Consider the following 19,454-nt stretch of genomic DNA (forward strand, 5'->3'; position numbering starts at 1 on the left):
GCCAGGTCAGCGAATGCTTGGTTTCTCCCCACACGTGCCTGTCTTTTCATATTTTAGGTTGGGCGTTTGCCCTGTCAGCTCAGTTCTCTGATGACTGCAGGAAAAGTTTCCGTTTGTGTTTTATCCTAGTTTTTCTTGTTGTAAGCATTCTTGGCTGGAATGCTCTCTCCAGCTCTCTGCATTTATAAGGTGGAATGAAAAGTATCCACTGTTTTTGGAGAGTTGTTGTATTTCCAAGCCATGATTTTAGGACAAGAAGGAAGGAAGAGGAGATTCTGTTCCCTTCTTTCCCTCCTCTCTTCTCATCCCCCGCAACACAAGGCATCTTTAGGTCAGCTCTATCTATTTCCAGTCACTTTAATAATGCCCACTATCCCTTCTCTTTTCCTCATATCCTTGTTTTAATGTTTATTTACCTATATATGTTTCGTGGATTGGTGGAATCTGTGTGTGCATGTTCCTATCGGTCATCTTTGTTCCATCTTTTTTGTTAGTTATGTGTTGGGTGCTCAGGCACAGTGTACCACCTTCTCCGTGAAGATTCTTGGCATTCATGAAAGGAGTTCCACTCCCTGGTGGCACAAAGGTCCCTGCTGCACAGCTGTGAGAAGAAAAAGAGGTGTTGACTGTTTCTCATGCACAGCCAGAGGAGTGCAGATGGAGAATTCACACTTCAGAGTCTTGCAGATGGAAGGCAAGGGCCTTAAGTGGCACTGTTCTCTCTGTACTCCTTGTGTGCATGTGTGCTTTCCATTGTGAGATATGCAATTGCATGCACACACACCCAAACACACACATCTCTCCACAAATTGCAATTTCAGAATGACTTCCTGCTTCACATTGACAAAGTAGGAAGCAAAAATAAACTTGCTGTGCTCTTTTTTTAAAAATAGAAAAATGTCTTTATTGATTTCTTCAAACTGCCAAAGTAATACAGGATCCTTGCCAAAAAAAAAAAAAAAAAAAAAAAAAATCAAGAAAAACCAAAGTGTAGTAAGCGTCTGTTTTCTTTCTCTTCCCCTATTCCCAATCAGAACACCATCGTCCACATTTTGGTGTACATTCTTCCAGTTTTTTCTATTTATATGCAAAAGAGTATACATTCTCATTTTTAAAAAGTTAGGCTAACATAATTGATTAGTAGTTTTGAAGAAATGTATTAGTGGAGGTCACTTCCTTTCCTGTCGGCAGCTCAAGGCTTGCTACTGTGATGGGTGAAGCAAAAGACAGGAAGTCAATAGGAAACCATAACAGCTTTTCTGAAGAGAAAGAGTGTGCAGGAAGGCAAGAGCTAAAGTCATGAAATGAAAATGTGAGGAACTCAGGGAAAGGTTTGCCACCCTTGCATTGAGCGATGTGAGGTGCTTTGATGGCACAACGCTGTCAGCAGAGGGCAGGATCTCAGGACCAGCCCAGAGTCTGCAGGGACAGGCATATTCACTGGGGAGCACCCCTTGGTTCCACCAGCTTCTTTCCTCACTGGCTGGCATTCCCTGGATCTCTGCAAGCCCTGGCTGTCACATCACACAAGGACAACCACAGATCTTTCCAATTGCCTTGTTGCTAAAAGGTCATTTTGCTCCTGTTTTCTTCCCAGTGGTTCTGGATCCCCTGATGGTAGGAGTGCTGACCTTCACTTTGATCTGTAAACATGGTGGCTCCTTGGGGAGCCTTCATGTCAGTAGCAAATGTGTATTTGTGTCATGTCTGTCTGGATAAAGATGGTGCAGGTAAGATTGTCAAATGTCAGCACTCTAAATGTGGCAATTCTGTTCTCAACTGAAAATTACAGCAGGGGAGAGGGTTCTCAAATGTGTGCACTTGCAAAAGCATTCTTTCATAATTTAGAATCTTACTATTCAAAGATGGTCAGAACTCACACCAGTACGAAATTTGAGATTTGATATGAGGAGCGATATCTCTTTAAGCCAATCTATGGATGAGTTCCTAACATTAACATCACACAGAGATCAGTTTGACCAGAAGTGCAGATCTTGAACAATGCCTGAGATGAACCAAGGTCCCTGAAACAAGCACAGATATCACTTTACTGGATTATCTCTGATTCATTTATGAGGAGAAAAGTGGTTTTAATGTTAATGCATTAACACCCTCTCTGCCATTAGTTATCCTTATACTGATTTCCATAGCAGGCCTCTCTACTTTAATTCTTTAATGTGACTAATAATTATAGTGTTGATTCTATGTTCAGCAGCGCCTAGACCTCCAGCTTTCCATCTGGTGAGATTCACTCTGAGCTGGGACCTCCCACTGACTAGACTGCAAAAGAAAGAAGCATCACCAATGGAGATTAATCCTCCCATCAGCCTTGAGAGAAAGGGCTGCAGGCCCCTGTGGATTTGCTCTGCATGCTACTGACTTTATTAAACAACCTACCGGACAAAGGGAAACAAGGTCTCTCCCTCTTTCCCAAGAGCACTATGCCAAAAATGTGTATTAAATGGTCAAAGGCCACAGGGTCAGGTCCAAATGCAGCTTTTCTAGATACAGTGAAGCACTTTCCTATGTTGCAGCTCAATCAAACGTAGTTTTTGTAAGCCAGGGAAATTCATGGGGAGGCTTGTGGTACTTTAGCAATCGTTTTTCTTACTTCCCCTAGTTAATTTAGGAGGAGGTCACTTGTTTCCTTAACGAACATTGAGTTCTGTGCCAGAGAGTAAGCGAGGGCCCGGGAGCAGAGAGGTAAGAATGTGCTGCACAGTCTCTGCCCCAGGGACTGCACGGGGTGGCGAGATGGGGTGTGGAGGCGGCAGTCAAGTAAATCCACAGTTCCAGCATGTCAGCAGGAGCCTGGGTCTCGAATTGCATGCAACGGACTTGGAGTAGATGAGATGTGCCTAGTCAGCCTAGGGAGGAATCAACCAGACTTCACAGAGGAGGTCAGCCTTTGAGGAGTCATTCACTTATTTGTAAGTTATGGATCCATTTAGTAAATATTATGAAATGCTAATTTCATTTTATGCTAGGTGTCATGGGCTGAGTGGTGGCCGCCCCACATCACCAGAATCTGTGTCCTAGTCTTTGGAGCCTGTGAATGTTACCTTCTGTGGTAACAGACGTGATGAAGGGAAAGCCTTTGAAAGCAGGCCTTTGTTCTGGATTATCTGGATGGGCCCTAAAGAGAGTCACAGGTATTCTGACAAGAGAGGCAGAGGGAGTTTTAGACAGACACACACAGGAGAAGGCAATGTGAAGATGGAAATAGGAGTGATGGGACCACAAGCCGAAGAATGCCAAGGAATGCTGGATGCCACCAGGAACTAGGGGACAGGCATGGGACATGGGACAGATTCTACCCACCACACACCCCAGTCTGGGGAGGGAGTGCATCCTGCTGACACTTGTTTCAAAACATCTGGGCCTCCCTCAGGCAGCTCGGGTCTAGCACAGGTGGCACACTGGGTATGATGAGCGCCCAGGCCCTGTGGAGGCCACGGGTGACCTTGGTGAGCACAGCTACAAGGAAATGTGAGGCAGAAGCCAGAGAGCAGGGAAGGGGCAAGCAAATTGTGTCCGCAGCAATGAAGGACCATTTTTGGAAACTTGTCTTTCCCAATATGTTTTGCTGAGGTCAATGCAACAAATTCCTTTTTAAAAAATAATGTTGACATTATTTTCTGATTATGAAAGAATATATATACATTGAAGAAAATTGGAAAAATACAGGAAGATAGAACAGAAATAAAAATTGCCCATTCTCTCACTATGCAGAGATAATCCTTATGAACATTTCTGTGTATTTTGGTCGATGTTACTTCTGCATGGTTGTGACTGCCATCTCATATTTATGGGTAGGTGACCTAGACTTTGGGGTCTAAGGAACAGAAATTCTCTCAGTCTGGAAAAGGGTGTGGGTTTCAAGACGTATTAGGTAGGAGAGCTGATGTTATGTTTCTGTAACCAAATAACCCTGAGGTCCCAAAGGTTCATTTCCTGAATACATTACACATTCGTTGTAAACTGCAGTGATGGTGATTGCTGGGGGACTCTGCTCACGGCTGTCACTCGGCATGTCTGGCAAGGGTGGAATGCGTTTGGCTATTAAGGCGGAGAGAGAGAATGGATGCCGCTCATGGGCTTTTCACCTCTGCCCCGGAAGTGACACGCAGTATCATCTCCTCACAGCCCAGTAGCACAGCCACACCTAACTGGAAACGGCTGGGAAGTGTAGAGGAGCAATGCTGTGTCCGTTTTTGCACAGGGTGCCTTGGATTGCCCGTGTTCTCATTTAAACATTTGCCCATGACCTGAGGTGGCCAAGTGCAGGTTCTGTGCACCATAGCAGGGGTGATAGTTGGTCAAGTCAGTCAGGCTGCCACTTTCTGGGTCTGCGGAAAGGAAGGAGAATGGCCAGTGGGCTGCACAAGAGAAATGAAGTAGACATGGTGACCACAGACCCACGAGAGCAGCCCTGAGACAGCCACTGCTCCTGATGGCTCTTTGTGTCAACTGATGTCCATTCCACACACACTTTACTCTCTGTGGCAATGCTGGTACTGCTTTCCAAAAGTTGCTACTGCAAGAAACTCCCTCTTTCCAAGCTGCCCTCAGCCCTGGCTCCCCCAGTGGCTTTATGCCAACTGCTCTACCTCATCCCATAAGGTGATGGCCCACAGTGCTCTGTCTGCCACAAACAGAAGTCAGCACATAGAGAATGCGTTTGGGCTGCCACTCCCCATGTCACGGCACACCCCCTGACCAAAGTCCCAACATTCCTGGAAAGTGAAAATAAATGTTTAGGTCTCCAAAATGTGTAAAAAAATAAAAAATAGGTGAACTATGCATATGAAATCAAGTACGTACATTATGAAATATCTTCTATCTATCCTGTGAGGGGACAAATCACAAAATTCCTGCCAGGCATTTTTTTTTTTCGTGGACATCTGATCTGACCATTAGCACGACCAATCAACTGAACCACTGCAGCTTTCTTGTACCCCCACCTGCATTTTCCCTGAAGTCCCCTGTGGGTGGAGTAACCACTGTCTCTAGGGGTGGGGAATAGGGGCAGTTGCCCAGTCCAGACCCTCCTGTGGAAACAAGCTCAAGCTTCTGCCTCCAGTTCCGCTTCCCAGCTAGCAGGATGGGCACAGACCACCACATGCTCCGGATGAGCTCACAGTGCCTCACTGCTTTCCCATGTGCTTGATAAAAGGTTCTGATTATCTGCCTCAATCTATAGATTGCCCAGAGTAGGAGGCTTTTGAGTGTCCTCAGGTGGGTCCTGAGCCCCATGGACTAGTGATTGCTGTCCTTCCCTCCTCAGAGGTAAACACTTTCAGTAGCAAGCACTCTAACGCTCTACCTATGCTGTTGCCCATTTGTGCTTTCACAGCTATATTTGTTTTGTGATGAGGGCAACCAGAAGACATGGGACTTTTCATCATAATATGAGTGTGCGTTCTGAAGTGTGCAAATCTGAAAGTGCCTGCATCACGGATAAAGTAGTATCAGTGGCCTCCCCATGCAGATCCTCCCTCAGCCGTCAACAAGGGGTGCTTCAGTGCTGCTTCTCCTGGTAACTCAGGCAGGCCAACCCCATAGGAGGAGACATCTACTTCCCTGAAATCGCCTATCCCTCTGTAGTGGGAGACCGGCAGGACTTGCTTTCTGGTCATAACCCTGATGACCAAAGAAGCATTATGGACCTGTCTGCTCCAGGTAGGATAAAGTGAAGAAATCTGAAGAAACCAGCAGATGGTGATGTGGGTGCTCTCTGGCTGCTGTCAGTACTCATTAGCATGGGACACTCACAATAGCGCCATCACAGTTTACAAATGCCATGGCAACAACCCAGAAATTACCACCCCTTTCCATGGCAATGATCTGGAAGTTACTAATCCTTTTCTAGAAGGTTCTAAATAACCTATTCCTTGATTTGCATTTACCCACCCTTAATTTACATATAATTGGAAGTTGGTATAAGTGAGTATAAATACAGTTGCCAAGAGCCCTTACATTACCAACTCTGGATGCACTGCTCATGAGTTTGCCCTGCTCTGCAAGGAGCAGTGCCATTCAATAAAAGATTGCTGTCTAACACTTCTGGCTCACCCTTGAATTCTTTCCCGGGCAAAGCCAAGAAACCTCTTGGACTAAGCCCCGTTTTAGGGGCTTGTCTGTCCTGTATCACCCCCACAAAGTGTGAGTCTAGGCAAAACTCTCTCAAATACCAGTACTGGGAGGATTTTTGATTCAGACTTTAACCTGGTAGGAGGGTCTCAATTTGATAGCAAAGGGTGCTGTAGGAAAAAGTATTTTTTGGAGTCAAAGAAATAGGAGGAAGGTCATTAATAAAAGTGAATGTTAATTCTTACCTATATTTGGGTTTCATTTATTTCATGTTTTGGTGCATGCAGGTGAGTTTAGTTTTAGTACAATCAATATTAAATTAAAAATAAAAAATCATAGATATAAAATAGGAAGGAAACCTGTAATCCTTTTACTAACCTTTGTTCTGTATAATACTTGAGTTAATTCTGCATAAAAACTTCCTTATTTGTAATGGTAAGAAATCCAACCCTGCTGAAATCGATTCTAACTTTAAGGAAATGTCATTGATATTTTTCCCTGTGGCAAAGGAGGCCCTAGTGAGTTCTAGACCCCGGAGTTTTCAGAACCAGGAGAAGATATCCTTGAATGCTCATATACCCACGAGGGGAGCCTGGGCAATGAAGTGAGGCAAACTCAAATGTTTTCCAGAAGGGGATTAAATGGCTTTCGGAGCTCAGTGAAATTACCACCTGCCCTTGCCTCCTGCAAGGGAATACAGAAAAGATTTGAGATTAAGCTTTAGCATTGTCTCCAGGAGAGCTGTCTCTGCAAAGGGGACTTTTATGCCAATTCTATTGAGAGCTCCTTTTTGATCAGGCTGGGCTTGCGTACTTGCCTTGAGAGTAGGTATGTGATTACACTGGAGGTTTTGTGTTCTTCCCAGCACCCATGCAGGGTATTGTACATGAAAGGAACTTCTGGAATTCTCAAATTTCTAAAGGCTCCAGTTAAAAACTAGAGGATTCCTACTCATCATATCATTAATTGGGCCCCTACTCTTGGTACTTTGGTAATGTGCTGCCCATGCGTTGGGCATTGTCATTAATGGTTCACAGGTGGGAAACTGAAGATGAGAGAGTTTAGGTAATTTCCTAAGGTCGTGCAGTTTGTAAGGGGTGGAGCCACTATGAAAACCCCAATGCATCAGGTTCCTAACTCATACTCTGTGTCTGCCAGACAAAAGCAAGCTTTGCTTTAAGTTTCTTCAAAGCTAAGATCAGAATGGGTACAGAGATCCAGAGGGAAGAATAGTTAGGCTGACAATACAATGAAAGATAATTGCAAGATATCTTCAGAGAGAGGACAAATATGGGGAAAAGTGCAAAGGTTTTGGATGTAAGGTTTTTGTACATTTGACAAAAATACCATTGAAAAGTGAATAATATAGTCTCCGGGGTGTTTGCTGTCATTTTGATAAAATTATTTGTCCATGTAACTAAAATTTCTATTTCGCTTCTCTCTGTGATCACAGAGCTTCATGTTGACAGCATATTTGGTGATACCTGATACTGGTGTTTTTGGTGTAACTCTATAGGAGGTCAAAGTAGAAAGGGCTTCCTGGCAAGTACATGTTTTTTTTTCTGAGTTTTCGGTGTCAATTAATTGTGCCACACATGGGGGCATGACAATTGGAGAAGGTGGGGCTGAGTTAAGTACTCTTCTCCACTTAGTAGTCACATTTTCTAGTTTCTTCTTAAAAGTATATCTGACTGATGGGTTTTTATTTATGGCATCTTGACAGAATTTTAGCTTTTCTGAGACTCTCACAAGTTTATGTCATGGGAGAAGGTGATGATTGTAAATCGATAGCTTGTTAAATTGGATAATCCTGCTCCCACCTTCTGCAGCAAATTGTGGATTCCCTAATTTTACATCAAAATTACCTGGAAGCTGGCAGGGAAAGAGCCATGATTGTGGCTTGGGATGTATGATGTAATCCCAGATTTTGTCTGCTTTGGGAGGCAGTGAGAGTGGTGAGGTACGGCCTGCATTCCTATAAAAATAAACTTCAGAGTAGGCCAACCTGGGGAAATTAACCCACATGATTTCCAGTTACCAGAGCAATCCATTCCATATCAGCTACTAATATTAAAACCTATAAATATGTACAGTCATCATAAAATCACTAGGCATTTGAGGAGAATCAGGAGTCAGTATAAAAGATCTAGCTGGACCATCAGAGTCATTGCCTCAGGAAAAGAGAATCCGTGGTGGACATTAAGAAAATGAAAAGAAATCCAGGTAACATCGTCACTGGGTATTGAGAATATATGACCTTCATAAAAGAAAGAGCAGGTTACCCTGAAAGGAAAAATAAGAGCAAGAAGGAGTCTTAAACATTACAAATATCCCAGAAATTAATAATATAAAAATATAAATTCACTAAAATCATTTTATTTCTTCTTTGTGCCTTTACTTACATGGTCATATTTTCTATAATGTAAATATATTTTTAGTTAGGACATTCCAATAAAGGTTATTAAAAGATTTAAAGCCTTGGGTTTCATTTCTTTTCCAATTTGTTTTTTAAAATGTGTCTTTATTTTACATGTAGTTTAAATATTTCTGTTATTTAGCTTTCGATTAAAAAAACTCATCAAATGGCAAAAGTTATTTTACTTATCAATTACATTTTTGAATACTGTAAAATGGTAAGATTTAGATACTGTAAAACTGTAACACTAAAATTGGCATTATGCATCAAAATGCTAAAAACAAAAACAATATATAACTTTTTCTGACTCCAAATTCTTATGCCCTTTTATGTTTCTTTAGCAGAGTTGTCAGGAAACAATAGTGTTCTAGAACCAGATCCTGCAAACATTAAGAAATCTTCAGGGCCAGGAAATATGGGTATTCTATAATTCAATATATAGAATGAAACAACACTCTTGCTGTATTTGCTATTTTGAAGGCAAAGGAAATTTGATTTGGACCAAGTAACCACTACCAAAAGAATTATGGAGTAAGTAGCAGGTACATGGTTCACTTTTGAGAATAAGATAAGTTAAAAAAGAGGCTAAAAAAAGAGGCTACCATCTTACACGATTTCACTTAGAATCTAAAAACAACCATTCTTAATATATTTTTCTTTGCCAAGTAAGCAAGTAGAATGGAATCCAAGATGAAAAACTACAGGATAACAGGAAAGACAGTGAAATGAATACTCTGTTGGGAATTGCAGATAATACAAGAATGACAGACAGGGATGGAGGGGTAGTCTGGAAGTTGAACATGAATCAATAATGTAGTCCTGTTACTATGACAGGGAATACAGTGTGAGGACAAATAAAAGTCTAGCAAGTAGAAATCAAGGGTTCTTTGTTCACTCCACGTGCCATACTTTAAAGCACTGTTTTTATTTATTTCATGGAATACCAAGGCCTTTTGTGGGGGTGGGCAGGAGGACTCTAAAAAGACCAACATAAACATGTTGTAGAAAATAAGAATATTGAAAAGATATGAAACTATTTACTGACTCAAAATCTAATTAGAATAAGGTAAGGGTGTAAAGAAGCAAAAATAAACAAAAATCCCCAAAGAAACAAAGAAAGAATTGTATTAATTCGATAGGAAAAAAGAAGGAAGGCTAATTTGTAAACCACAGGCGAACATATGGGAGTACCTAGAGCTTGTTGCAGTGGCCAGTTTTCTCCACCTGAGAACTACAGGGAAGAAACTGAATTGTAACAAGAGCAGATGTGGGCATGAAAAACCACTTTCTTCCGTGATGTTATGGTATCAGATACTGACGTGGGTCAGACAAGCGGATTGTAGAATTTTGTAAAGCGTCAGGGGAGGGGAGAGAAGGAAAGGAGAGGGAGAGACAGAGGAAGGGGCGAGAGAGTTATTAATGTCTGTGTTTGTCTGGGATAATTTCTTTTAAAAAACCACTTCCTCAAACAAAGGACTCACTCTGATGCTTTTTAGTAAAGAATCCACATACAAAGGACTAGCCTGTTAGGAAGCCAGCTCTTTGGGGATGGTTTAGAGGAGGATGAAGGTGAGCTCTTCGTGTGTGGTCATGTGTGTGCACATCTGAGTGTCCAATGCCCGCGGGAGCTGAGAGGAGCAGAGGGAGAGGAGTGAAGTGTAAAGAAAGGAACGGCTGCGACAAAGATAAAGAGCAGTGGGGAGCAAAGAGCAGCGTGCGTGAGGCCTGCAGCTGCCGGAGCTCAAACGGGGATCAGAGGAGGGCTGACTCCCCTGCCTCTGGGCCCCCTGTCTCCACACATCCTACTCCAATTCAAGAAACTCTAAACCTGGCAATGTGGACAGGGACCATCGTGTTTATCTTAGCATTCCTATTAATAATAGTACAAAGGACTGAGGATGGTAGAATAAAGGTATGAATGGATACATGGAAGGGGCTGCAACCTCTCAATGTGTAGTGCAACGACATTCAACAGACACATAGTGAGAAATGCAAATGCAAGATGAATACGTAATTCTAAATTTTCTAGTAGCTACATTGAGAAAGTAAAAAGAAGCAGGTGAAATTAATTTTAGTAATACAGTTTATTTAACCCAACATATCAAATATCATTTCAATATGTAATCCATACAAAAGTTAGTAGTGGGCTATTTTATATTCTTTTTTTCATATTGTGTTTCAACTACAGCATGAATTTTGCAATTATATCACATGTTAATTCAGACTAGCCACGTTTCAAGTTTTCAATAGCCTCATGGGGCTAGCGGCTGCTGTATTGAACAATACAGCTCTTTATCTGTATTTATACTTTAATTTTTATAAATACATTGATTCAATAATGAAATTATGCTATTTCTGTCTCTCTCTTTTTTTCTTTTGGAGACGGAGTCTTGCTCTGTCACCCAGGCTGGAGTGCAGTGGTGGGATCTCGGCTCACTGTAACCTCCGCCTCCTGGGTTCAAGTGATTCTCCTGCCTCAGCCTCCCGAGTGGCTGGGATTACAGGCACATGCCACCACACCCGGTTAAGTTTTGTGTATGTTTAGTGCAGACAGAGTTTCACCGTGTTAGCCAGGATGGTTTCGATCTCCTGACCTCGTGATCTGCCCACCTTGGCCTCCCAAAGTGTTGGGATTACAGGCGTGAGCCACCCCGCCCGGCCAAAATTATGTTACGTCTAACATGAACTAGCTAACATACTCTCTCATTATATGCCTGTTCTATTTCCCTTTTTAACTGTTTGAAAGTTCTTAATAATTGTTTTATATATAAAACTAATAGCTTTCCCAATTATCAATTATTGCAAAATTTCAGTTTACAAAAATGAGTATAGGTATATTTGTATTTCAACTGATTGAATTTCAAGGGAGCAGGTTACTAAAAGGGCCTTGCCCCAGCAGGATTCTAATCTAATCAATTCTCCTTGCTTTCATATATTAGGACAGTTCCAAAAGTAATTTGATTGGTTCCACTAATACTATGTTGTAGCTCATAACAATAATGATGAAAATCAACATTTTTTTTTTGGTTTTCTTTTTTCTTATTATGTATACATATTTTTATAATACTTTAAGTTCTAGGGTACATGTGAACAATGTGCAGGTTTGCTACATATGTATACATGTGCCATGTTGGTGTGCTGCACCCATTAACTCGTCATTTACATTTGGTATCTCTCCTAATGCTATCCTTCCCCTCTGTCCTCCACCCCACAACAGGCCCTGGTGTGTGATGTTCCCCGCCCTGTGTCCAAGTGATCTGTGTTCAATTCCCACCTACGAGTAAGAACATGTGGTGTCTGGTTTTCTGTTCTTGTGATAGTTTGCTCAGAATGATGGTTTCCAGCTACATCCATGTCCCTGCAAAGGACGTGAACTCATCCTTTTTTATGGCTGCATAGTATTCCATGGTGTATATGTGCCACATTTTCTTAATCCAGTCTATCATTGATGGACATTTGGGTTGGTTCTAAGTCTTTGCTATAGTGAATAGTGCCACAGTAAACATACATGTGCATATGCCTTTATAGTAGCATGGAAAATCAACATTTATTAAGATATGCATTAAGCACATTCTTCTGTGTGCTGTGAACATTATTGCATCAGCTTTCACAATTACAATGTCAGGTAGGTATTGTTACCATCTCAGTTTTGGAGATTAGAAAATTATATAGTCAGTCAAGATTTCACAGATGGTAAAAAACAACACAGAGCTGATCTAGCACTACAAATATAGTGGTATAAAACAATAGAAATTTCTTCTCTCCCAGTTCTGGAGTCCAGAAGTCTGAAATCAAGGTGTCCGCAGGGCTGTACTCCCTCCAAAGACCCTAAAGGAGAATCTCTGAGTCTTGCTTCTTCCAGCTTCTGGTGGCTCCAGTCATTTCTTGGCTTTTGGATATATAAGAGATTGGAAAACCAAATGTTTTTTCCTACACTCACACATTCAACATGGAACACCTCCATGACCAGATGTACGTGTGGGAAATGGGTTTCCCACATCAACTGAGTGTCCTATAATTTAACTCAATTTTGATACTATCTACCTAGAGATAGCAACAGATCTCACAGAGTAGGGGCTCAATCCCACAAGGCTGCCCCCCAACTTCAGATGCCAATCACAATAGGTTACCCCCAACTTCTGTTCCACTTGACTACAAATCGGAGGTTCCCATGACCCTCTCCTTGCATTTGACTAATTTGCTAGAGAGGTTCACAGAACTCAGGGAATCACTTATGCTTATCAATTTATTATACTAAAAAGATTATAGTAAAGAATATGGATAAACAGCCAGATGAAGAGATACACAGGGTGAGGTCTGGCAAGATCTGAGTGTAGAAGCTTCTGTCCCTGTGAAGTTGGAGTGAGCCACCCTCACAGCACGTGGATGTGCTCACCAACCTGGGAGCTCTTTGAACCCTGCAGTTCAGTTATTTTTATAAAGGCTTCATCACATAGGCATAATTATTTATCAGTCTCCAGACTCTCTTCTATTCCTGGAGGATGGGTGTGTTGGAGGCAGTTCTCACATTGCTGTGACAAAATACTTGAGACTGGGTAATTTATAAAAAAAAAGAGGTTTAATTGACTCATGGTTCCACAGGCTGCACAGGAAGCATAGTGCCAGCATCTGCTTCTGGCAAGGCCACAGGGAGTAAGCCAATTATGGCAGAAGGCAAAGGAGGAGCAGGCGCTTCACATGGTGAAAGCAGAAGCAGGAGAGAGAATGGAGGGGGAGGTGCCACACACTTTTAAATGACCAGATCTTGCAAGAATTCACTCACTATTCTGAGGACAGCACTAAGGGAATGGTGCTAATCCATTCATGAGAAATCCACTGCCATGATCCAATCACCTCCCGCCAGGCCCCACCTCCAGCACTGGGAATTACAATTTGACATGAGATTTAGAGGTGACACAGATACAAACTATATTCTGCCCCAGCCCCTCAAATCTCAGGTCCTTCTCATGTTGCAAAATACAGTCATGCCTTCCCAACAGTCTCCCAAAGACTTGACTCGTTCCAGAATTAACTCAAAAGTCCACACTCCAAAGTCTTATCTGAGACAAGGCAAGTCCTTTCCATTTATGAGCCTGTAAAATAGAAAATACATTATTTACTTCCAAGATAAAATGGGGGTATAGGCACTGGGTAAACATTGACATTCCGAAAGGGAGAAATTGGTCATAAGAAAGGGGGTACAGGCCTCATGCAAGTCTGAAACCCAAACTTTGAAACCCAGGGCAGTCATTAAATGGTACAGCTCCAAAATAATCTCCATTGACTGCATGTCCCACAACCAGAACACACCAATACAAGGGGTCGGCTGTAAAAGCCTTGGGCAATTATGCCCCGTGACTTTGCAGGGTTCAGCTCCCATGGCTGCTCTCACAAGTTGTTGAGTGCCTGTAGCTTTTCCAGGAGCATGGTGCAAGCTGCCAGTGGATCTACTATTCTGGGATCTGGAGGACAGTGACTCCTTTCTCACAGCTCCACTAGGCAGGGCTCTAGTAAGGACTCCATGTGGGAACTCCAACCTCACATCTTCCCTCTGCACTGCCCTAGTTGAAACTTTCTGTGAGGTCTCTGACCTCGGCAGCAAGCTTCTGCTGGGCACCCAGGCTTTCTCATACACCCTCTGAAATTTAGGCAGAGGGTGCCAAGCCTCCTTCACTCCTGCCTTCTATATGCCTGCAGGCTTAACACCACATGGAAGCCACGAAGTCTTATGGCTTGCACCCTCTGGAACTAGAGCAGCAGTCTGAGCTGTACCTGAACCCCCTTGAGCCTAGGATGGGGCTGGAGCAGCCTGAATGTGGGAACAGTGTCCAAAGGCTGCGCAGGGCAGCCAGGCCCTGGGCCTCACCCACACAACTATTCTTTCCTCCTACACTTATGGGTCTGTGATGGAAGGAGCTGCCTTGAAGATCTCAGGAATGCTTTGACACGTTTTTTCCATTGTCTTGGCAATCAGCACTTTGCTCCTTTTAAAATTATTTTTGTTTTTCTTTTTTGCTTCTCCACAGGAGAAGTTCCAAGGCTCCTTTTTAGTTAGGCAAACTTCTCTAGCAAGTGGTTGCTCCATAGCCTGCTTGAATTCCTCTCCCGAAAAAGCTTTTTCTTTCTCAGCCTCATGGTCAGGCTGTAAATCTTCCACTTTTAATCTCTGCTTCCTGTTTAAATATAAATCCCAACTGTAAGTCGTTTATTTTCTCCTGCATTTCCTCCTTTAAGTCATTTATTTCCTTCTGTAGGTTGTTAGAAGCAACCAGGCCACATCTTGAACACTTTGCTGCTTAGAAATTTCTTCTACCAGGTACCCTAAATCATTACTCTAAAGTTCAAACTTCCAGAGATTCCTAGGGCATGAACAGAATGCAGCCAAGTTCTTTGCTATGTTATACCTCCAATTCCCAATAAGTTCTTCATTTCCATCTGAGACCCTGGCAGTGTGGACTGCATTGTCTATATCACTGTCAGCATTTTGTTCACAATAATTTATTCAGTATCTAAAAAGTCCCAAACTTTCCCTCATCTTCCTGTCTTCTTCTGAGCCCTCCAAGTTCTTCCAACTTCTGCCAATTACACAGTTCCAAAGCTGCTTCCACATTTTCAGATACCTTTATAGCAACACCCCACTTCCAGGTACCAATTTTCTGTGTTAAGCTGTTCTTGCATTGCTATAAAGAAATACATGTGACCAGTAATTTATAAGAAAAGAGAGTTAATTGACTCATGATTCTACAGGCTGAACAGCAAACATAGTAGCATCTGCTTCTAGGGAGGCCTCAAAAAGGTTACAATCACGGCCGAAGGTAGAAAGGGAGCAGGCACATCACGTGGTGGACCCAGTAGCAAGAGAGAGAGAGCAAGGTGTCACATGCTTTTAAACAGCCAGATATCCTAAGAAGTCACTCACTATCACGAGGACAGCACCAAGAGGATGGTGCTAAACTATTCATGAGAAATTCACCCCCATGATCCAGTTGCCCCCACCAAGCCCCACCTCCAACACAGGTGATTATAATTTGACATGAGATTTAGAGGGGACACATGTTCAAACCCTGTCAATGGGGGATGGAGCTGAAACTTCCAAGTGTCTAATCATGGCTTGGTCTTTCTGGTGACAACCCCCACCCAGGCACCCCTACGAGTTGACTCACTAGAACAAAAGATGTTCATGCAAGAAATTCCAAGGAATTAGAATTTCTGTGTCAGGAACTAGGGAGGAAGACCAAAATAAATATTTCTTATTATAAATTGCAATATTCTAGTAGGCATAAGTCAAATCTGCCTCTGTCTTCGTGTGTCCTTTCCTCTTCTCATAAGGGCACCAGGGTGCCAGGCTTTAGATTTAGGATACCCTCTAAATCCACGGTGATTTCTTCACAAGATCCCTAAGTAATTACATCTGTAAAGATCATATTTCCAAATAAGGTTACATTCTGAGGTTCTGAGTAGATGTGGGTTTTTGGAGGACACCATTTGACTCATTCAGGGACACCTATGCCATGCAGAGGCTCCTCGTGGGGCTGCTCTATTGTGCCCCCCAACTCAGTGATCAGCCTTTAAAGAAAACACCATTTTCCCATTGTGTCTTGGCATTCAGAAAGATAAAATGGCCGATGTACCCTCAGATAGCTTCAGAACAGTGAAAAAAAAAAAAAAAGTAAATAAAAATAAAAGAAAGCCAAAAAGTCCAGAGACCATGGATGGTTAACATGGAAGGAATAAGCAGCCCTCACCCCCTGGCCCACCATGTCTCGCACAGGACTCATCTCCCAGCCATGCTACCCTCTCACCAACAGGGACTGGAACTAAAACTTCACCTGCAAAAAATTAATTTCAAAGGAAACCTAATATAAATTCCATCTCTCTCAGAAAGACTTCACACAATATTCTTAGTAAAGTGTGTGCTGCCTCCTCTGGACTTCTGTAGTACTTTGTATCTCATTTTATTTTACTTTTTAAGTTAACAACAATTTATTGAGTACATACCATATACAAAACATTAAACTAAATAGGACTACAAGAAGATTGACTGGAAAGGGGCGACTTGGAGGTGGGGAGATACAAACGTGACGAAAACACTGGTCTCAATTAAGTTTTCCATCTGGTGGGGGAAATGGGCATAGAAAATTACAGAAGAAGAGGCCAGGCGTGGTGGCTCACGCCTGTAGTCCCAGTACTTTGGGAGACCGAGGCAGGCAGATCACCTGGGGTCATGACCAGCCTGGTCAACATGGTGAAACCCCATCTCAGAATTATCTGGGCGTAGTGGCACACATACCTGTAATCCCAGCTACTTCAGATACTGAGGCAGGAGAATTGCTTGAACCCAGGAGGCAGAACTTGCAATGAGCCAAGATTGAGACACGGCATTCCAGCCTGGGCGACAGAGCCAGACTCTGTCTCAATAAATAAATAAATAAATAAATAAATAAATAAATAAATAAATAAATAAATAAAATGAAAAAGAGAGGGCACTGGGAGGGTTTGGTATGGAAGCAGCCACCTTCTGGCTCCTTATTGGAATTTGGCATTACATAGCACGTGCTTCTTCCAAAAACATCTCTCAGAAACAGCCACAGGGGGGAGCACTTCCCGCCCTGAGGGCAAGAGAATCCTTTTGCAGTCTTTTCCCATTTCCGCTTTTTACTGTAATCCTTTGAGTACCAGTCTTAGCTTTTCCCTTATTAATAGTTCTTAACAGAAATCATATTGGAATCACTGTGTATGCAGGCTTCTCATGGACACACTGAGTTGAGAAGCAGCTCCAAGCAATTCTGATTGCCTCCCCCTATTCCCTTCACTGAGTACAAATGTGAATAGATGGGGACAAGGACCTTCTTAGCTGTTGTCTTTGCTGCCTCTGAGTGTATAACCCAAGGCATTGCCATGGAAGGCAATGCATAATATTTGCTGCATGAATGGACCAGTGGATAAACAGTATCATGATTCCAACTACAAGGAAATGTCCTGATGAATCTCCCTTAGTTATTGTGATTGGCAGACTCTAAGAGGCCCCACGGGTCTCTGCCTCCCACCCTACAGACCCTTGTGTCGCCCCTTCTCCTTGAATGTGAGCCAAACTTATTGACTTGCTCTAATAAATCAAATTTGACAGAAGCAATGAAATGCCCTTCCAAGGTTTGGTTACTAAAAGACTGTGGGTTATATTTTGGGCACCTTCTTTCTTTCCCGCTCTCTTTCAGAGCCGTCACTCTAGGGAAAGCCAGCTGCCATGTTTTGAGTAGCGCTATGGAGAAGCCCACATGGAAGGAATAGATGTCTCTGGCCAGCAGCCAGTGAAGACCTGAGACCTTCTGTTCAACAATCCTTGGGGAACTAAATTCTGCCAACAGTCACATGAGTGAACTTAGAAGGGGATCCCTGTCTCCACCCTCGTTAAACCCTGAGATGACTACAGCCCTGGCCAAGAGCCTAATCAAAGCCTTGTGAGAGGCCCCAAGTCAGAGGCTGCCAGCAAAGAGGAGCCTGGATTCCTGATCCACAGAAATGACATTGCCCAAGTTGCTAATTTTGGGGTAAGTTGTTACGCAGTAATAGGTAACTAACACGATTGCTGCTCATGCCTATGTCTAGTCCAAATGTCTTATATGAGAAACAGAATTTCTGACTAGATAGAGAAACTTAGAGTCTTTCCATCCAACCCCTTCATGGTACAGGTGAGAAGATTCAGGCTTAGAGAGGAAGCATGACCTGACCAAGGGTGCATGGTGAGGACATGTAGCAGAGTTGAGACTCCTGACCTTAGCTCCTAAGGACATCAGGGCTCTTTTTACTCCTTGGTGGCTGCCTCGGCTGAAAAATTGGTCTTTGTACCAGTGGCATAACGTGAGAACTGACATTGTAGTGATTCTAGTTATCTATCAATAACAGCTTAATTGTCTACAAGTTGGGAACAATGTATCAAACATGGAAAGATGGAAGAATATTTTATATATTATATACAATATTACAAAATGTATTGGTAATTATATATCATACATCATGTAATTATTATGTGTATTATAGGAATTCTGATAATAAATTATATTTTATTATTTCTTACATCTAAAATCTTGCACTTATAGAATCTTTGAAACAATCTCAGAATATGAATAATGACCTCTATTTTACAGACATGTCAAATCATTTGCCTCAGTTCACAGCTGGGACCTGAACCCACCTCTCTGAGCCCAGTTGCCAGGGGTGGCTGCCAACTTGGAACTCCCTGTCAGGACCCTCCTAGTGATCTGGTGCCACCCCAACCCAATGCCACTGTCATTCCTGCTGTTCTTTGTGGCTAGGCTACTATTCTACCTCCATTCTAGTATAATTGCCATCTTTTCTATAAGATTGTGATGTGTGAAATAAATAATATTTTAAAGATTTTTTGTGTGTCCCACATCTTAATGGCAAATACCAACAATCAGTAATAATAGTGAAGGAAGAAAAAGAAAGAAAGAAAGAAGGAAGGAAGGAAGGAAGGAAGAAAAGGAAGGAAGGAAGGAAGGAAGAAAGAAAGAAAAAGAAAGAAAGAAAGAAAAAGAAAGAAAGAAAGAAAGAAAGAAAGAAAGAAAGAGAGAAGCAAACATTTTTGTAGAATAGCATTCCCACTGTGGCTTCCACCTAGACTTTTAAAAGGCAAAGAATCATCCATCTTCTCAAAATCAGCAGGAAGCTTCCCTGGCTCCTGTTTTTGCCGAAACTCTTTTAACGGGTGGAAGCACCACACAGAGGCTTTAAAATGTACTGTTTGAGACATATTCTACACAGTCTGCTTTACACAACTCAGCTCAAGGAGGTGACAACAGACTTTGGCACAGGGATTATAATATGTACCCCAGGAAGTCTTCTCACATCAACAGACTTCACAATGCCACCAAACTCCTCAAGCCTGAGGTCAAGGGCTGCAGTGTGGAGATGGCTGCACAGGAGA

Source organism: Piliocolobus tephrosceles, chromosome 5 (genome assembly GCF_002776525.5).
Source record: "Piliocolobus tephrosceles isolate RC106 chromosome 5, ASM277652v3, whole genome shotgun sequence".
NCBI classification, from domain to species: Eukaryota; Metazoa; Chordata; class Mammalia; order Primates; family Cercopithecidae; genus Piliocolobus; species Piliocolobus tephrosceles.